General features: G+C 38.2%; 1 protein-coding gene across 4 annotated transcripts in view; it reads left to right on the top strand.

Annotated features, from left to right (window-relative positions):
• LOC149140159 (uncharacterized) overlaps positions 1 to 13,787 on the top strand; it is a 78,641-nt gene extending 64,854 nt beyond the window's left edge. For 2 of the 4 annotated variants that reach the window (XM_089446534.1, XM_089446539.1), the window contains one exon: positions 13,572 to 13,787. The gene's annotated coding sequence lies outside the window, so the exon portion shown is untranslated. Of the gene's footprint in view, positions 1 to 12,550; positions 12,613 to 13,571 lie in introns of all 4 variants that reach the window. The other 2 variants (XM_089446535.1, XM_089446536.1) reach the window with 2 other exon arrangements.
• The last annotated feature ends 4,312 nt before the right edge of the window (positions 13,788 to 18,099 follow it).

Genomic DNA, 18,099 nt, shown 5'->3' with positions numbered 1-18,099 from the left:
ATCCTGTCTGACTGTCCAAACGTTTCAAAAAAAAAGGGCGCTGTCCTGACAAGCACTGTCCTGTGCGTTAAGTTTCTTTTGAAATACCCTGAAATGCTCTGACTTGCGCCTGCTGCCTCCATTGCATGATTTGATAGCCTTAGGTTCTGCGCTGGAGTGTCAGGCCCGTTTTGCTTTGTAATTCTGAACTGTAAACCTGACGTGACACACATGGGCAACGAGAAGACTATCTTGTCGGTGTTTGCTAGACGCTGTCACATGAATTGCTTCACCTGATTACTCTGTCCTCCATTACTGGTTCTCATCTTGCTTTCGGCGTCCACGCTTTCAGCCTTCTATCCAACCCTGTGTCGATTTCTTTTCTTCAATATGCACCAAGACGTCGGCCTTGCGAGTCCGTTATAATGCCGAACTGCAGTCGACGGACACTAAAGAAACCTGTGAAGTGGTTCTTGAGTTGGCGGTAACCCTGATTCGATCAAAACACACCGACTCCTCTTTTCCATCTGCCCCAATCTTTCCATCTTCTCAAGGGTTTCTGGCATCAGTGTGTGCAGATCGTCAGATCGAATCTCACGAAGAACGTCTGTAAGCCCGATTCCAGGTCGAATTAAAAGGTACAGGAGTTAGCCATGGTTATTCATAACATCCGCCCCTGGGCCAACAGGAAGCCAATGGCCTGAGCGTCATATGACGTTAAGTGTTACGATGAATCCAGATGATTCCCGGCATTACAGTGTTGACGGCAAGGTAAAATCATTCAAAGACGTTAAGATCAGTCCTTGTTTACAATCTTATCATCGTTGAAAGGATCTTTTCGGCTGCCTTCTTGATTAACTTCTGCAGGTTACAGTGATTCGAAGGCCTGAAAGCTCCTGTCAGAGATCTATTGGCACCGCCCGGATGAGTGGTATACGTTTGCATTGAACCGCTTGTCGCTGTATATGCCGTGTCACAACGTTTGAATGTTGAATATTGAATGCGTTTGAATTATTAACGCTGTTGAATTAATGTTTGAATGCGAATGTGTATTAAAGTTGAGGTTTGAATAATATTCACACTGTTCGAGTATTGAATGTGTATTAAAGCTGAGGTTTGAATAATATTCACACTGTTCGAGTATTAACGTGGTGCGCATCCGGGGAAAACACTGTGGGTATTAACGCTGTGCGCTGTGGGTTTATACATATGCCTGTCCAAGTTTGTGGTCCAGAGCATATATATATTGAATGGTTTTCATTTGTGCGTGGAGCTCTTGCTTAAAAGAAAATAAAAGGGGAGGTGATATGGAAATATTATATGAGGATATTTTATAAATTTTGGAGACATTTGAAGAAAACATAGTGCATAAAGAATTTGAAATCTTTTTGCCCTTTTGAGTACAATTTCACTGTATATCAGCAGAAGTTTTTTTTCTATCAGCAGAAGTTTTTTTTTACAGAATGCATTCAATCATCTCTATGGTAGGAATAGTTCTCACTGGCAAGGAGAACTATCCTGAATGGTCTCGGATGATAAAACACACCCTCATCTCCAATGAGTTATGGAAAGGAGTGTGTGTCGGAGAAGGAGACAATGACCCAGTGCAACCTACATTAGACAAAGAACTCGTCATTTGGGAAAACAAGAACAACAAAGCCTATGCATTAATCGCAACATCTGTAAATGAAGAGGTGAGTCGCCATATTTCATCATATTCAACTGCCTTTGAAGCTTTACAAAAGCTGAAAGAACTCTATGACTCACATTCTGCACTTGAAGTTGTTCAGCTCATGATTAAACTCTTCACTCTTGAACTGAAAAATAATGATCCTCTTGCTCTTGCATCTGAAGTAAAGTCTATAATGCATGATATCAAATCCACTAAGGTTGAGCTGGATATCCCTCTTATTGCTTTTCTCAAGGCACTCTATCCTACCTACTCCAATTATCTTGAGTCTTTACAAGCAAATGGAAATCTTAAAGATATAACCTTTGACTCTCTTGTGAAAAAGTTTGCTGAAAGAGAGAAAGCCTTTGGAAAGAAGACAGCCCCTGAATCTTCTGAAGAGACTGTGTGCGTTGCTCATAAAGAAAAGCATCTTGCTCAAGATTCTACAAGAGGAAGAGGTGGACGAAGAGGAAGAGGAAGATACTTCAGAGGCAGGGGGGGCAGATATTCTCAAGTAGAAAAGGCAGACTTACACTGCATTCGCTGCAAAAGAAATGGATCACATGATGCCTCTACATGCAAGCTGCCATGGGACAAAATTGAGCAGAAAAGAAACCAACAGAAAGGTAAAACTGATGATACAGACAAAGGTAAAGCACCTGAATCCGCTCACTATATTGAGGCACAATGTAACATTGGAGTAAATGAAGATTTGTTTAATGCTTCACTTGCTTCTTCGAAAAATGATTGGTTGCTTGATTCAGGAGCAACCTGTCATATGACTCATAGAAAAGATTTTTTTGAAGATTTCACTGACAATGTTGATGGAGCAGTATACTTTGCAGATCAGTCAAAAATCAAGCCATCAGGGCTTGGCACAATCAGGCATAAACTGCCTGGTCTTCCAGACTTTCTTCTGGATCATGTTCTATATCTCCCACAACTCAAGAGAAACTTGCTGTCCTTGGTCCACATCCGCCAGCAAGGTCACTCCATTCATATGTTTGATGGCAAGCTTGAGGTAAGAAAAGCTTCTGACCACTCACTTGTCATGAGGGGAATAGAAGAAGAAAGGCTTCTCAAACTGCAAGGAACCTCTGCTCATGCACAACATTTCTCATATATTTCTCATCATGAAGAAGGTACACTTCCATCAAGTTTATTATGGCATGCTAGATTTGGACATTTAAACTATGACAGTCTCCGCTTATTGAAGAAAAATGGTGTTGCTGGTTTGCCTACAATTTCTAGGAAACATAAGCAATGTGATGCTTGCATTCTAGGAAAGCATAGCAAACAGTCTTTTCATGATTCACATTCAAGAGCACATAGGAAGCTTGAACTCATTCATTCAGATTTATGTGGTCCAATGCCTGTTCCTTCTGCAAATGGAAATAAATATATCCTGACATTTATTGATGATTACACCAGAATGTGTTGGGTTTATTTATTGAAGAACAAATCTGATGCCTTTCAAACATTCAAGAATTTTCATAAATGGATTGAAAATGATGCACAATCTCATATTGGGTCTATTCGCACTGATAATGGAAAAGAATATACATCAAATGAATTTGAAAACTATCTTCGCCAACATGGGATCAAACATCAAACAACTGTGCCTTATAATCCCCAACAGAAAGGTGTAGCTGAAAGAATGAATAGAACAATCTTGAATATGGTACGATCCATGCTTTTCTTCAAAAATGTAAAGATAATGTTTTGGGCTGATGCTGTTCTATGTGCTGCATATATAAAGAATAGATGTCCATCTAATGCTATAAGAAACAAGACTCCTTATGAATTGTGGTATGGACATGTTCCTTCGGTAAAACATCTCAGGATCTTTGGTTCCACCTGTTATGCTTTGATACCAAAGGTACATAGAAACAAACTTGGTGCTAGAAGTCGTAAGTGTATCTTCCTGGGGTATTCAAACACCTCCAAAGCATATCGGCTCTATGATGAAGTAAATAAAAAGTTTGTTGTATCTAGGGATGTAATTTTTCTTGAATCATCCAAATCTGACAATGTTGTTGAGCGGCAACTTGATCGCTTGGATAGATTCGCAAAAACGAAATCATTTCAAGAATTTGATAATCAGATTCCACATCTTGAAGGGGGGATTCTTATACTAGATCAACATGTGAAATCTTCTTCTGAAGAACAATCTCCCCTGCATGAAACTCCAACAACTGATGATGCTTTAAGTGATGTAATTGATAGAATTGGGAGACTCAATCTTGATTCAGTCCCAACTCAATCAACAGAGCAGCCTGGACCATCTTAGAAAGGTCCCCCGAAGTGGCTGACAAAGACATTTGAAAGTGTTCATCCTAATGAAATTGGAAAAATAGGAACCAGAAACTCAAACCAACAAAATGGAGGTGATGTAGATGACTCTAATTCACCTGTTGATATGGATGTTACTTATGATTGTGAATTGAACTTGTCTACAGATTTTGAACCAACTTCCTTCAAAGAAGCTGTGTCTCATGATGAATGGAAAGAAGCGATGCAAAAGGAGTATGATGCCCTCATAAAGAACGACACTTGGAAGCTGGTTGATCCTCCATTTGGAACCAAACCAATTGGCTGCAAGTGGGTCTACAAGAAGTACAAAGCTGATGGCTCACTTGACAAGCACAAAGCTAGGCTTGTGGCAAAAGGTTTTGCACAAAAGGAAGGGGTCGATTATGAGGAAACTTTTGCCCCCACAACAAAATGGGCCACCATCCGGACACTCTTTGCACTAGCAGCTCAGAACGGTTGGAAAGTCCATCAAATGGATGTAAAAACTGCCTTCTTGAATGGAGATCTAAAAGAGAATGTTTTTATGTCCCAGCTTGAAGGATTTGCTGTGAAAGGACATGAACATAAAGTATGCAAACTTGTGAAGTCCTTGTATGGCCTCAAACAAGCACCGTGAGCCTGGTATGAAAAACTAACTGAGCATCATCTGAAACTCAACTTCAATCATTTTGATCTTGATGATGCAACTTTATTTGTCAAGAAAGTTGGCAAAACAGTTGTATATCTTGTGGTATATGTAGATGATCTTTTAATGACAGGGAACAATGAAAGCTACATTGCATCCATAAAGAAGGAATTGGGGAAAAGTTTTGAAATGACTGATTTGGGCTATGTTCATTACTATCTTGGCATTGAAGTAACCCAACATCCAAAATCCATATTTCTTTCTCAAAAGAAATACATTGGAGATTTGTTAAACAGATTTGGCATGACAGAGTGCAATCCTCTTTCTACTCCAATGGAACAAAACTTAAAGCTCACATCTATTGAAGGAAAGGAATTTGAGGATGCAACAAAGTATAGACAGCTTGTAGGAAGTCTCATCTACCTCACTACTACCAGACCAAACATTTCATTCACTGTTGGAATCCTCTCCAGGTTTATGCAAAAGCCTTGTGAGGGACATTGGTCTGCTGCAAAAAGAGTTCTAAGCTACTTGAAGGGAACTCAAGACCTTGGAATCAAGTATACACAGGTGGACGACTTCAGCTTGATTGGATACTCTGATTCAGACTTCGATGGAGACAAAGAAACTGGGGTATCTACTTCAGGATATGCTATGAGTCTTGGATCAGGAGCTGTCTCCTGGAGATCACGCAAACAATCAGTTCCAGCAGATTCCACAATAGAAGCAGAATACGTGGCAGCAGCTGAAGCAACGAAAGAAATTGTGTGGCTCAGGAAAATTCTTGAAGATTTGCAGGTAAAACAAGTACAATCAACTCCACTCATGATTGATAACACCTCTGCAATAAAGCTGGCCAAGAACCCAAAGTTTCATGATCGAACAAAGCATATCAATACTAAGTATCATCTAATTCGACATCATGTTGAGGCCAAAACAATCCATCTCCGTCATTGTTCCACAAATGAGCAAATTGTAGACATCTTCACCAAAGCACTTGGAAAGGAAAAGCTTGAATGATTAAGAATGATGCTTGGACTCACTAACATCCCTTCAGATTAAGGGGGGGAATGTTGACACCTAATCTTCATGATTGGGGGAATTTGTAAATAAATAAATTAGGAATGTGAACAGTCATCGGGAGATGAACTGAACAATCACTCCTATTGTATATAACAATAACCTACCTATGGAATAATAGACGTATCAGTTTTCTGCCAAACTGGAGTTACTCCTGGCCTGACAGTTCTAGAGGACTTCGATAGCGAGCCAGTGCCCTATTCACCTCCCTCTCTCTCGGTCATTAGACTCGGGAGACTTTGACATCTTCATCCGATTTCTCTCTCCCACTTTTTCTCTTGACATGTTCTTGAGTTTCTTACCTTTTCATTCTTAGACAAATTCAGTGTTTTCTATCACCTTGCCTCTGTCACAGTTTTATACATATGTTTTGATGTTATGTAGGTTTCTTTCTTTATGTCATTTTCTATATTTTCTAGGAGCTTCCTTTGCACTCCTACATTGTATTCATATTGGTTGTACTCTTCAATCCCTTTGACCTACTTTTGTGGTCATTCATCATACATTAGTATAATTATCTTATTTTATCTCTCTCTCTCTCTCTCTAGTGCACTATTGGTGCAACCCTAGTGCACTTCTTTAGTGCTGTTTTTTTCTCTTTTATTGCAGGTGTTTTGGATGATTGACCAATCGTTACTATATTTTTGTTCCCTTACTTCACTTGGGAGGTTAGTCTTCGATTCTAGTTTAGTGGGACCTCCTCTGAGGCCTTAGGGTTTTAGGAAGGGCACTGTTGATGAGGCTTTGATTGAAGTAGCATGTCCATGGTATCCCATACTTACCACTTTCCATCTTTCCCATTATTCCATCCCCATTCTTCGAGTTGGTGGTCATTGGTCATGGGGATTGACACCCTCTCATCCTCATACTTGAGTTTGGGTTTGAAAACTTTGCCTTGGAGATTGGTGCAACTAAAAGAATTTAAAAGAGTAAGAGAGCCACAATCAAAGAAAAATATAAAATGTAAAAGATCAACATATGATTAACACGTGGGTAAAAACCTGGCATGAGCTCTACTCCCCTCATTAGCCATCACCTAGTTCTTCAAGCACATGGTGTTTCATCTATAAAAGGAACCCTTGTAATGTCCCAAGTTCCAACCTTGATGAGCGATAATCTTCTTCGTCATTAAGGGTATTAAATGCTAAATCTCAAAAGGCAAGCTTGGGTAGCTATGCACCCAAATCAAAGCATGATCATAAAGAACTAAAAGATGCACTGGAGGGGTGGAAAAAGAAGGTCGAGGAAAGGGGTAACTATGCCTCCATGATTGTTCCCTCGCATCTGTACACTCGGGATGTTGGACCACCATTATTTGGTCACTTGTCTATGGTTACCTGCCTTATTCCCACTTCATTGCCACCATTTTCACGCAGACCTATGGATTGATGGGCTAACTTGGGACCTGTCACTTTCCCTGGGGGGCTAGAAACACCTAATAGGGTTATCCATCTAACCATCCCTAACATAAGGAAGTAACACTTTTACGGGACTCGATCTAGTTAGATATTTGAAGGTGATTTTTGTGTGAAGTATTATTGTGCCCTTGGCATTAAGTATGGTCCACTATGATGCATTCATGGTTGTTGTACCTAATGATTGTTGATTTTCACTTGATCTTAACAGGGTTTTCTCAGGTAGTTCTCATCATAGCAGCAAAGGCCTTTTGAGATGATTGCCCCACTTTTTCAGCAACATTTTAGAGGTTGTTTTGCCCATTGTAGAGAGAGTATGACCTTGTTAATGTAGCATTTCTTATCTAGAGCAAAGTCTTGGGTTGCTTGATGACCCCACATAATGCTTGATGCTTTGAAGGACCCTAGATGTTGAAATGTTGAGCCCATGCAACTTGGTGTTGGAGATATTGATGATGTGCCCAATGGACCCAACATGCCTCCATGTTGGCCTTGACATTGTTCGATGGCCATCACTTGTTTTGGAGCACGAATGATGATAGTGATCCTTATGATGACAGGGGAGGGCTTGCACATCACTTTGGAGCCGCAATGCTTGAGTTAGAGAGTGCCACGTCAATGCTTGAGTTAGAGAGTGCCACGTCACCCCTCTTGCCCTTTGGAGGGTGACGTTGGGCACCTTGGAGATGACGTGTTGGCATAGAGGCACTTTGGAGGCATGCCCATGATCTAGGAGCTACATCTTGGAGTATGGGGCACTCATTAGCCCACATGACACCTATGGGTGGTATTCGAAGCTCATTTGGAGGATGACATCATGCTTCAGGAGGATTTTCTCCCACACATCTTGACATTTATGGCATTTTTGTTATGTTTTTGAGCTATGAGTTAACCTCTATCTAGTGGAACACTTAAACTTGTCAATAATGATTCTTAGTTGTATTATTGTAAAAATGAGTGGGATAGGTGTCATATAAATATAGCCTCCCCTCATTTCATTTATTCATTCTTTTCCTCTCTAAGGGAGTGCAGGCTAGACTTTTCGCGATTATGGGCAAGATGTGATCTTTATGGATGTGAATTTCTTGTGGATGTGATTTTTGCATGGGGACATTATTGTTAAAGAAGTGCCCTTTGTGGAGAATTTTGTAAGTTTATTGTCTTAGTATTGATATCTTGCATGTTAATTGTTTAAAGTGGGGTTTCTATTATGTCATGACTAAATGCTCTATTATTGCTGAAATCTTGCTTCATTATTGCATGTAAAATTGTTCTCTCTAAGGCCTATAGGGAAACTCTTAATGTGCCGATCCTATATTTAATTTCTCCCCTCACAAGAATAATAGCTAAGGTTTTAAAAGTGGATGCCCTAGATATTCCCCCTTACTCCATCAATTTCCTTGCCTTAAACTTTAGTCTTTTTCCCTAAAGACTCCATTAAACCCTAGTAGGATAAGGCACTGATCTAGAGTGCGTTGATCATCCATAAAATCAACTAAACTTCATCTCCTTTTCTCTCTCCTAGATGGCTAGGGCAGCCACTAGGGTTTCCAGGGCATATTTATGCATATACGTGTGGTTTGAGTGGATGTTTGGGGCTCAAAATTTAGGAATTGCATCTATAAATTATATAAAGGAAAAATCTAGCATATTGCATGGTATACACCACCTAAATAGGGCTGATATTACTCTCTTTATTGCTCTTCATGCATACCTAACAACCATAGAAATGTTTTCCAAATTTAAACCTAGCCTCTATTGGAAGATCTTAATCCTTGGTTGTTGAATATTATTTTAAGATCTTTTCTTTGGGCTGCTATATGACATTGAATGCTCCATCATTGCATATCTTGGAAACCCTGTTATAACAACCTACTTCTTGGTCCAAGCATAGATGTTAAGTTTTGATTAACATGTTCTTTGCATAAGACAGTCACTTAATTTTCCATATAGCCCAATTATCAATCCATTTCTTTCATTAGCAATCACATCAATCATTATCACATTGACAGTAACTGAAGAAAGAACATAAACAAATAATGCAGAGGACAAGCCAAGACAAGAGGACACATGAATATGGCTCAAGCCAGGGAAAAACCCCAAGATGGGGAAAACCCTTGATCAATTCTTCTTATTATTAATGTCAAGTGTTCAGCAGAGAGAGAGAGAGAGAAAGTACAATAATTCAAGGTCAAGCTTGACTAGCAAAATAGGAGAGCCACTATCACTGCCCTCAATCATAGATGCAATTCTGGAGCTGATGTCATACTGTAGAAGAAGCTGACTGGTTAGGGCTAATACCTGTCTATCAAGGAACTGCTTTAATCAGGTCAACCATTCATCTATCACTCAAGACTACATGAGAACATCATATCTTATGTTTATAAGAGCTGGAGTTCTGTTGCTTGCTGGTCCTGGTTAGGGCATGAAGCACAATGTTACAGCCTTTACAAATACACCTCAAACAGCCTACTACAGCTGTGGCCTCCCTTCATGTTGATCTGTCCTCCTTCAGCTTCTAATCTGAGCTTGATCTGGACCCTAAATAAGTCTTCATGCCAATCGAAATAGGTCTGCAGTCTGCCAGGGTAGTAGCTTGTCTTCTCGGCCTACTGTTAAGCAGGATAAGGTATGCGGCCTGCTTGAGAGAGACTTCTTGTAGATGCGGCTTTCTTAGGAGAGCGTTCACACCATAAAATCAACCCTAAACACTCCAACTCGTGCGGTCATCTTCAGGAATAACTCGGACCTGTAATATGAAATAGAAAAGCCCAGAACAGTCTTCAAACAAGCCCAAACTTGCCTTTAACAGGCTCGGCCTCCTGCCAGAGGAACTCGGTCCATCAAGTAGCCCAATCAAGATGTCAATCATGCCCTTCCTCCTTCGCTGGAGCTATCTTCCTTCTGCAGCCATTTCAGAGAGAGAAAGATGTGTCCAATATGGATGGAGGACACTTCTATATATAGGATTTGGAGAGGGGTTCCACTTGAATAATTTACCCCAAGCCAACCTTGACAATTTGCACATGTGAGGGCTTAATTTCAAAAACATATTTTTCCTTGTCCAAATTTGATGATCTTTAGGTCGATTTTGGTCCTCTCGAAAAGAGGAATTCGATGCCATAATTATCTTTTTCAAAAAATCTGCCCATAGTGGAATTTGGCCCTAGTTGCCAATTTTAACATTAGAGTATCTGAACCATAGTATAGATTCTAGAATACATAGGGCATCTTAGCTCTTGCTGGTGCTCTGCAACAATAGACTTTTTACTTATCACCTTGAGCCCTTGTATTAGAGTATCTTTGTAGGTGATTTAGGGAGGCCTCCCTTGTGGCTTAAACCCACTAAATAGCAGGAGAAAGGTTGCTGAGGTGATGGTGGCACCCCTTTCTCTTGTTGCCTTAAGGTCTGGCCCCGCCCAGTGAGGCTTTGCACTGCGCCTGCTATATTTTGTTGCAATAGGTCCTATATATAACCCACACATGATGCCATCCTCTTACTTGCATGGTCTAGGACAACCATTCTTAATACATTGGTTAAATCATTGCCTGCTTTTCCTGCCACAAATCTTTATCTACAGCCACGATGAATATGTCATGAATATTTACTATTAATTTAAAATTAAAATCATAAAAATAAAATACAAGTCTAAGTTTGAGTAACACCATCCTCCATATGTGAGTCATGGCAATCTACTTTTTCAATTGGTATCAGCCACCTAGTATCTATCAACTCCCTCAGTTCATGATCAGTTTAACTTCCCATGAACCGCTCCTTCAGGGTTTTCTCTCATTAGGTTGGTGCCCAAATATGCCTTTTGCTTCTTGGCCTGTGAGGATGGAAATATTAATTGAGAGAGGGCCTTCTACCATCTCTCTGCAGTTGGGTCTCTCTTAGATGATCTTCACATTCTCTGCATCTTCTATTTCTTGTAAGTCGCAATATTATGTCCTTCATATTTTGTCCTTGGAGTTCCTCTCCCAGCTCAGCGTACACTTGGACACCCTCTGTCCAATGTCAGACATTTGGACAGTGCGGGACCTGACATGTCCGACACTTGGGACACCAAAAATGTTTAAAAACTTCCAAAAATAACGTGTGGATATGTCCCACATGTATCCAACACTTGGACAGTGGGTCCTGACATGTCTGAGACTTGGGATACCAAAACTTTAAAATGTTATTGTCATTCCAAAAAGTATGTGCAGATGTGTTCCGACATGTCATTAAATGTCTTGATGTAGTTCTATTTTTGTGATGTTCAGAAAATTTATATCTTTGTCTATTTTGTTCTATAAATTGTTTTGTTTGAATGCATCCATTCAACTGCTGGAATTTCATCTGTGGACTCCTGGAATCCATTCTTGGCAAACAGCTGTCACTATGGAAATCTAATCTGTCAAAGTCACCCAGGGATTGCACCTGATCCCAATGGTGTGAAACAGCTCCTTGTGGTGGCAAATTGGTCCATGAGGTGTGAGCCTGTTATGAGTGTGAATTGACCTTGGGTGGGGAGAATAGTATATATTTTAAAATTATATATATTTATGTGGTTCCCCATGTTGTGGTTTGGGGTTGTGTGTGTTCCATATTGGGTGCTTGTGTCTGCATTTCCCAATGTCACGTGACTTAGCTTTGGACTGTTTTTCGCAGCCAGATTCCGAGGAATGTACAGATCTATGCATGTCAGTCAAGTAACTTACCTTGTTAGAGACAATCTCAAGTCTGATTCTGATCTCTGGAATTTCATTTTCCTGTGCCATGCACTCATTGAGCAGCTTCTTGAGGAGGTCCCTCTGCTTTCCTCTTCCTTTTTTACCAGCTCCTCTGGCATGACTAGCAGCGACTTGTAGTTTAAAACATAGTTTTAAAAACTGGAACCAGGTTTCCAAGCAAAAGTGGATCGAACTGGATTCAATAATCCGGATTTGAAAAAATTACATAAAATAATTAAATTTTTAATGAAAAATTTATTTTTAAGATTTCAAATCATTATTCCAAACCATTAGACACAAAATATGCAAAGTTTGCTCATCTATATACCATGCAAGGGTGAATATATCAAAATGGCATTGAGTGCAATACATATCAACAACAAAATACATAATCATTGAGGCTCTAAGTGGCCGCCTCTAGAGTCCAAAAACAATGCTACAAGTTATTGGGCCAATGGCCTACTACAAATCACTGATCAACACGATCACTCATCAAATTCCTCATTGATTCACCACTACTAGAAGTGGGATCATAAACAAGAGCTACACAAACATCATCTTGCTAAAAGTTTTCAGTCTTGGATTCCTCAACTTTATAATATGGTAGAAATTGAAAAAGCTTAACATGCCTAACCAATCATTTTGGTTTGAGTGAAGGGCTCATCTCCTCAACCTTATAATATTGTAGAAAGAGCTTAACCAATTATTTTGCTTTGAGTGAAGGTTACAATTTTGTTAATGTCCTTGCAGAGGAGTTCAACAATTAATACCACCAGCATCGGAGTTCAACAATCAATACCACCAACATCAAGGTACATAAAGGGCTTCAGGTTCTTGATTAAATGCCAATCCCATAACTTCATGCATGATAGAAATCAATGAAAATGTTGCAATCCTACCAATCCTAAAATCCTGAAAATTGTCAAGTCTACTGAAGTTTGAGGGGGACATGAAATTCTACTTTTTCCATATGAAGTCTGATAAGGTTGGAACCACTCTCAAACATCCTGAAACAATAAATGGTAATGTTAAAATCTTGAAGTAAAAGTTGACATTTCCTACATCTTAAGAGAAAGGAAATGCCAACTTTTACTTGAAGAATTTAACATTACAATTGATTGCCAACATTGATAGGGTTGATTTAGGTTTTTTGTTTAGGTTTAGTGTTTAGGTGGGCGAGGGTTGGTTTAAGGGGGGCTGTTTTGCGGGGTAAACAACCCGTGGTTTCCTCAAAAATCACTTGAAAAACCGCTACTTGGGGTCTTGGACTGCCCCCACACGTGAGATCTGACCAGGCTGATTAGGGTTGGAATCAGCATCATAGGGCCTGTTTGTACCGGGTAGGTACTAAACCCACTGGTTTGGTACCTAACCGGTACAAATTGGCCCTCCAAGCGGGTTTTCTACTAGATCATTACCCAGCCTTATCTGACCAGCCGGGGCCCGGTTTGACTGGTTACCTGTTCGGACTGGCTGGTTTTAAAAGCTATTGTTTAGAAATGTAGATGCATAAACTTCAAGCCTCTCATTCTTGGTTGTTCAGCCATTGCTTATTACCAACTAATGATTGACTGTTTACAAATTATAATGATTTATCTTTCTAGGATTAGCTTTTCTTGTATCTACCCTGAGAAGAGTTTTCTTCACTTAAGTACCAGATCGTTTCTCATACATACATAAAAATGTACATCAAAGTTGGGAGATTATTGTATTTGATTATATATGGTTGTGTTTAACAATAGAGTTAATTTCATTTCTTTGTATGCTGCAGATAAATTTGCTTGGTAGGTTTACAGTTCATGAAATTCCTAGCAGTTTATCTAGCTTTAGCTAAAGGCTTCTTGTTGGGGATTTTAGTTCTATTTATTGGAACCAAAAGTGGATTTGGACAGGATAAGCAGTCAACATGCAGTGAGAGACTTGGATTTCTCTGCTCAAGGCTATTAGCATTCATATCAAATAAAATAATGGCAAGAAATCCTAACCAGTAAGTAGCAAATGCTCATTTAAATGCTTGTTACAATTATATATATATAATATGTATTCTCTCCTATTTTACCTGCACAAGTTCTGTAGGTTTGAATATTGTGTGTTATCCTAGTAGTTTTAAGAAATACAACCAAGAACACTGCTGTGTCCATGAATGAAGGAAAGCTGGTGGCTTTACAAAGGGAGTTTTCTTAAGGCATTTTGATGGTTGAGCCAAACTTTTGAAGTCCTTGATATATGGCTTGAGATGTTTTGAAAATCAGCAGGAAGAAGGCATGTTGATTGGCATTTTTATCAGATAACAGGCCTCAAGTGCTCGTTACCAGGCAGTTGACATGCTCCATGATTTGGAATTTCAGGTTTTGACAATGGCAGCAATGAGGCACGCCAGCCTGCATTTGAATCAATTAGCACAGGTTGACAGTGCACATTATCATAACCTTCCTATATTTCTTTCGTGTGATTTCAAGTCTACCATTGTGGGAGAGTGTCGATTCTTTATTATTGAAGCCTCTCTCTAGAAAGCAGTGAAGGGAGTTTAGTGTCATATTTGTAATATGTAGATTAAGAAGGGCTTTTGTTTTCCATTCCATTATTTATTTGTTGATTGTTGTTTTATTGAAGACAATGTCAAAACAGTAACTTAGCACCAATTGATTCTAGCTCAAGAAGGGAGCTAAAACAATGGTCCTGTCAAAATTATTTTCTCTGCTCTTAAAGATTATATAAATAAAAGGGATTTTGTTGCCCAGCAATTTTGTTTATTAGAGAAAACAGTTTGTGTTTTAACCTTTTGGAATGTCTTTCCACAAAACAGACTTTATGGAAGAGCAAGTTGCAAAATTATTCTCAGGATTCTAATACATCGAATGGCATATAGTTTAAAAATCATCATTTTCTTTCTGATTAAGTATTCGTCTTGGTTTAATTACTTGATTAATGTGTCTGAATGTGAAGTTCAAACTTTATATTTCGTTGATCAAAACATTCCCATGAACTAAATATGTGTTAAAGGGTTTTTTGAAACATCTTTGGCTTGGAAGGTGGCTTTTTGGAGATATAAATAAAGACAAATTACTAAAAATTGGGATGGTGAAGTCCTAATAGGGAGCTGATAAAAGGAATTCTAGCTCAGGGACTAAGCGACCAAGATTACAAAGACACTAAAGTTGGAATAAGGAGACAACTCAACTGAGAATAACAGTTGGAAGGTCAATGGAATAACTCACACAAAGGTGTCTTAACACAAATAACCTGAAATAATTGCAAGTGAAACACACCTTAGCAAAGTAGTCAACATTAAACAAATAGATAAAAAGTTTTTGAACCCCAATGAATGTTTCACACAGTTTTCTAATTCAATTTATGAAATATCTGTTCATGGAATAAAAACAAAATCAATTGAAAGAATTCAAGCTACGAGCTTTCCATCCCTGGTAAAGTTGTGCTTGCTGTAGGCATGCATGCATGAGCTAAAACAATGACAAAATTTTTAAATGTTAGTTGTAAAGGCACACCTGAGATGAGGAGTTTCTCTTCACATGAGCATTCCTCCCTTCTTGGGTCATCAACAATATGCATTTGAATTTCTTTGTGTTTCAAAGACGATAAAGAACTTTAAATTCTGATTTATTTTAGTTTGTTGCGTTAGTTTGGTTTGCTGCTTTGTAAAGCTTCGAGTGATTATGCATGTTAATGGTTCTTTCAAACAATGTATTTCTACCCTAGGTCGCTCTGTATACTGTGAGCACGAACATACATTGGAGGGAAAACTATGTTTTTATTTCAAAACTGTGGACTTGACTGCATTTAAAGGAGAAGAAATAGAGACGAGATGTAGAGGATGTTTCTTTAACTCTGCTCGTATGTTCAAGAAGCGCGTGCCTTCACCATGGTGTGGTTAGAAGTGATGAAACAATATACCCTTTATTTATGAAGATCTCTTCAAGTCATGCTTGTTCTTTTTGCCCCTGTATATGAAGAGATGTGATATTACTCAAATTCAATGTAGTTGCAAATCACATAGATATTATTTTCTGAACTCTAAATTGAAATCTTTGTTTTTGGGATATAGCTATGTTGCAATATATTAAACTACCTTGAGGTAACGCTGGTGAAGCTTTTATAAAGATTTGTCGATACTCTCTTGATAGCTTATCATAATTTTACTAAATTCTTAGTTATTTCAGTAAGTTCCCTGGCTAGTTCATGTTTCCAAGTTTGATCAATCTTAGTTGATAGCTTGAGCCCTGAAATGCAAGGCTCTGGTCTGTACTAAGATGCATTTAATTTCATTTTTCATTTATCATTTATCCATTGTATATTCTGTATAATATTCATCAATTTCTGGCCTATTTTGCAATTCTTGCTTTAAATAATAATAATATTCAATTTTGACAACATATATTTTAGGGGAAGCTATTATTTTCATTATTTTGTCACGTTTTCATTTGGACAATAATTGGAGTTTGTTCTCACTAGGAAATATGCATTCACCTTTTAGTGGTACTCATCTTTGTTCAGTTTGAGAAAAAGAAAAGTGCGATAAAGTAGAGACATTTAAGGCTTAAAAATTATAGGAGAGATACACTGTGATCATGCTTATTATGTGTCTACCCATTTGATAAGCATGACCATGAAGGAAGGGAATACACAACCTTGCTGCTTATTTCATTTGTATTTTTGTTTATGTTTGTGTGTATTAATACCAATATTTTTACCCTTCACAACATACATATTAATCTCTATATCAATATAAATTCATATTTCAATCTGTTTTGAATAAAATGCTTCATTTCACAATTAATATAAACATTTAAATACATAAAAGGCATTTTAGGCAAAAAGAAAAAGGAAAATAAGTGGGTTGATTTACAACAATCATGACCATATAAGAGCCACAATCAACAGTCTTAAGAGCAGTGGAGTAATCAAAGTGATTGAGATACGCAAACAATATCGTAGAACCATCAAAATAAATAATGTTTGACCTTTTAGTGCACACAACAAGGTCCATAGATTGGATAGCTAATAGGATGAGACCCATGTTAAGAATTTGGTTGTCCTTGTCTTGAAGGGCTATCCACTACACATCATTAGTTGGTTTCAATTCAAGGTTGGTTTTGATTATCATGCACAAGTTCATTAGAATGTCGTTACTTTAGGAAATGGCTAATGTGGAGTTGTACTGGCTAGAATTGACTATTGTGGCACTCACGAACAATTATGAAAGCAACATGTTGTGGCCTTCCATTAGATCTCTGCAACTATTTAGAGCATGCCAAATGGACAAGAGAATTGGCAAGTGACTCCTTGCTCAAAGTGAACACCCATGTTAGTGCATAATATATATATACATAACCGTGACTGAAAGATCATATCTCTTTTTGTGTTTCATTGTGTAAGGGTTTTGTACCCTTTGTACTATATTGGATTTTTTGGAATTTCTTGTCTCGAGTTATATATATGTTCTCTTGATATATTTCATGGCATTAATCATATAGTTCTGTTCTAAAGATTAGAACAAATAATCTGATATTGTAGTGGGAAATTCGACTTTCCAACCTAAGACTTTTGTGATATTTGCATGAAATATTGTGAAAGTGATAATGCTTTCACCATAAAATTTCAAATGCGGGCAACTAGTAAGAAAGCATTGAGGGGTTTACTTTCCATGTAAAAATATGAAACATCATATGGCTGAACTAAATTCTTGTAACATAAGCGTAGACACCTAATATGGTAAATAGAAAATCCAGCGTTCAAAGGAGCGATTTAATACATTTTAATATTGCTACACTATTCAAAGTCTTGCTACATGTTCTTAGCAATTTGTTGTTTTCACCGGACATAGTGAAAATGACCATCACAACATAATGATGATCAAGCACTTTTTATTATTAGCCATGAGAAAATATTGCGAATAATTTTATGTTGAATGGGTGAAAACAAACAACAATCACAACATTGTGATGGTCAAGCACTTATTGTTATTAACCATAAGAAGACATTGCCAACAATTCTATGTTGAATGCCTTTTTATTTATAATGAAAGGCATGCCTCTTTCATTATTATTAAAAAATAGCAAGGGGTTTTTTTGGCAACATCAACATCAAAAAAATGAAAGCGATATATCATCTAAAGAGAAAGATGTAAAAAGTTAGGTTATTAACTGGCATATCTTGGGGACATGTGAATGTGATTGTTGCAGTGAATAACTGAATGGACATGTAGAATGAGGCAAGAAAGGGCTTATGTAGGCAAGGAGGGGCTTGTGTTATCTTTTGACGCCATGGAAAGAGGAATTTGA

This window comes from Pinus tabuliformis, chromosome X, assembly GCF_031772625.1.
Source record: "Pinus tabuliformis cultivar Carrire ecotype Pingquan chromosome X, CPIR1, whole genome shotgun sequence".
NCBI classification, from domain to species: domain Eukaryota; kingdom Viridiplantae; phylum Streptophyta; class Pinopsida; order Pinales; family Pinaceae; genus Pinus; species Pinus tabuliformis.
Note: the sequence above shows the minus strand (reverse complement) of the source record. Positions and strands in the feature narration are given on the sequence as shown.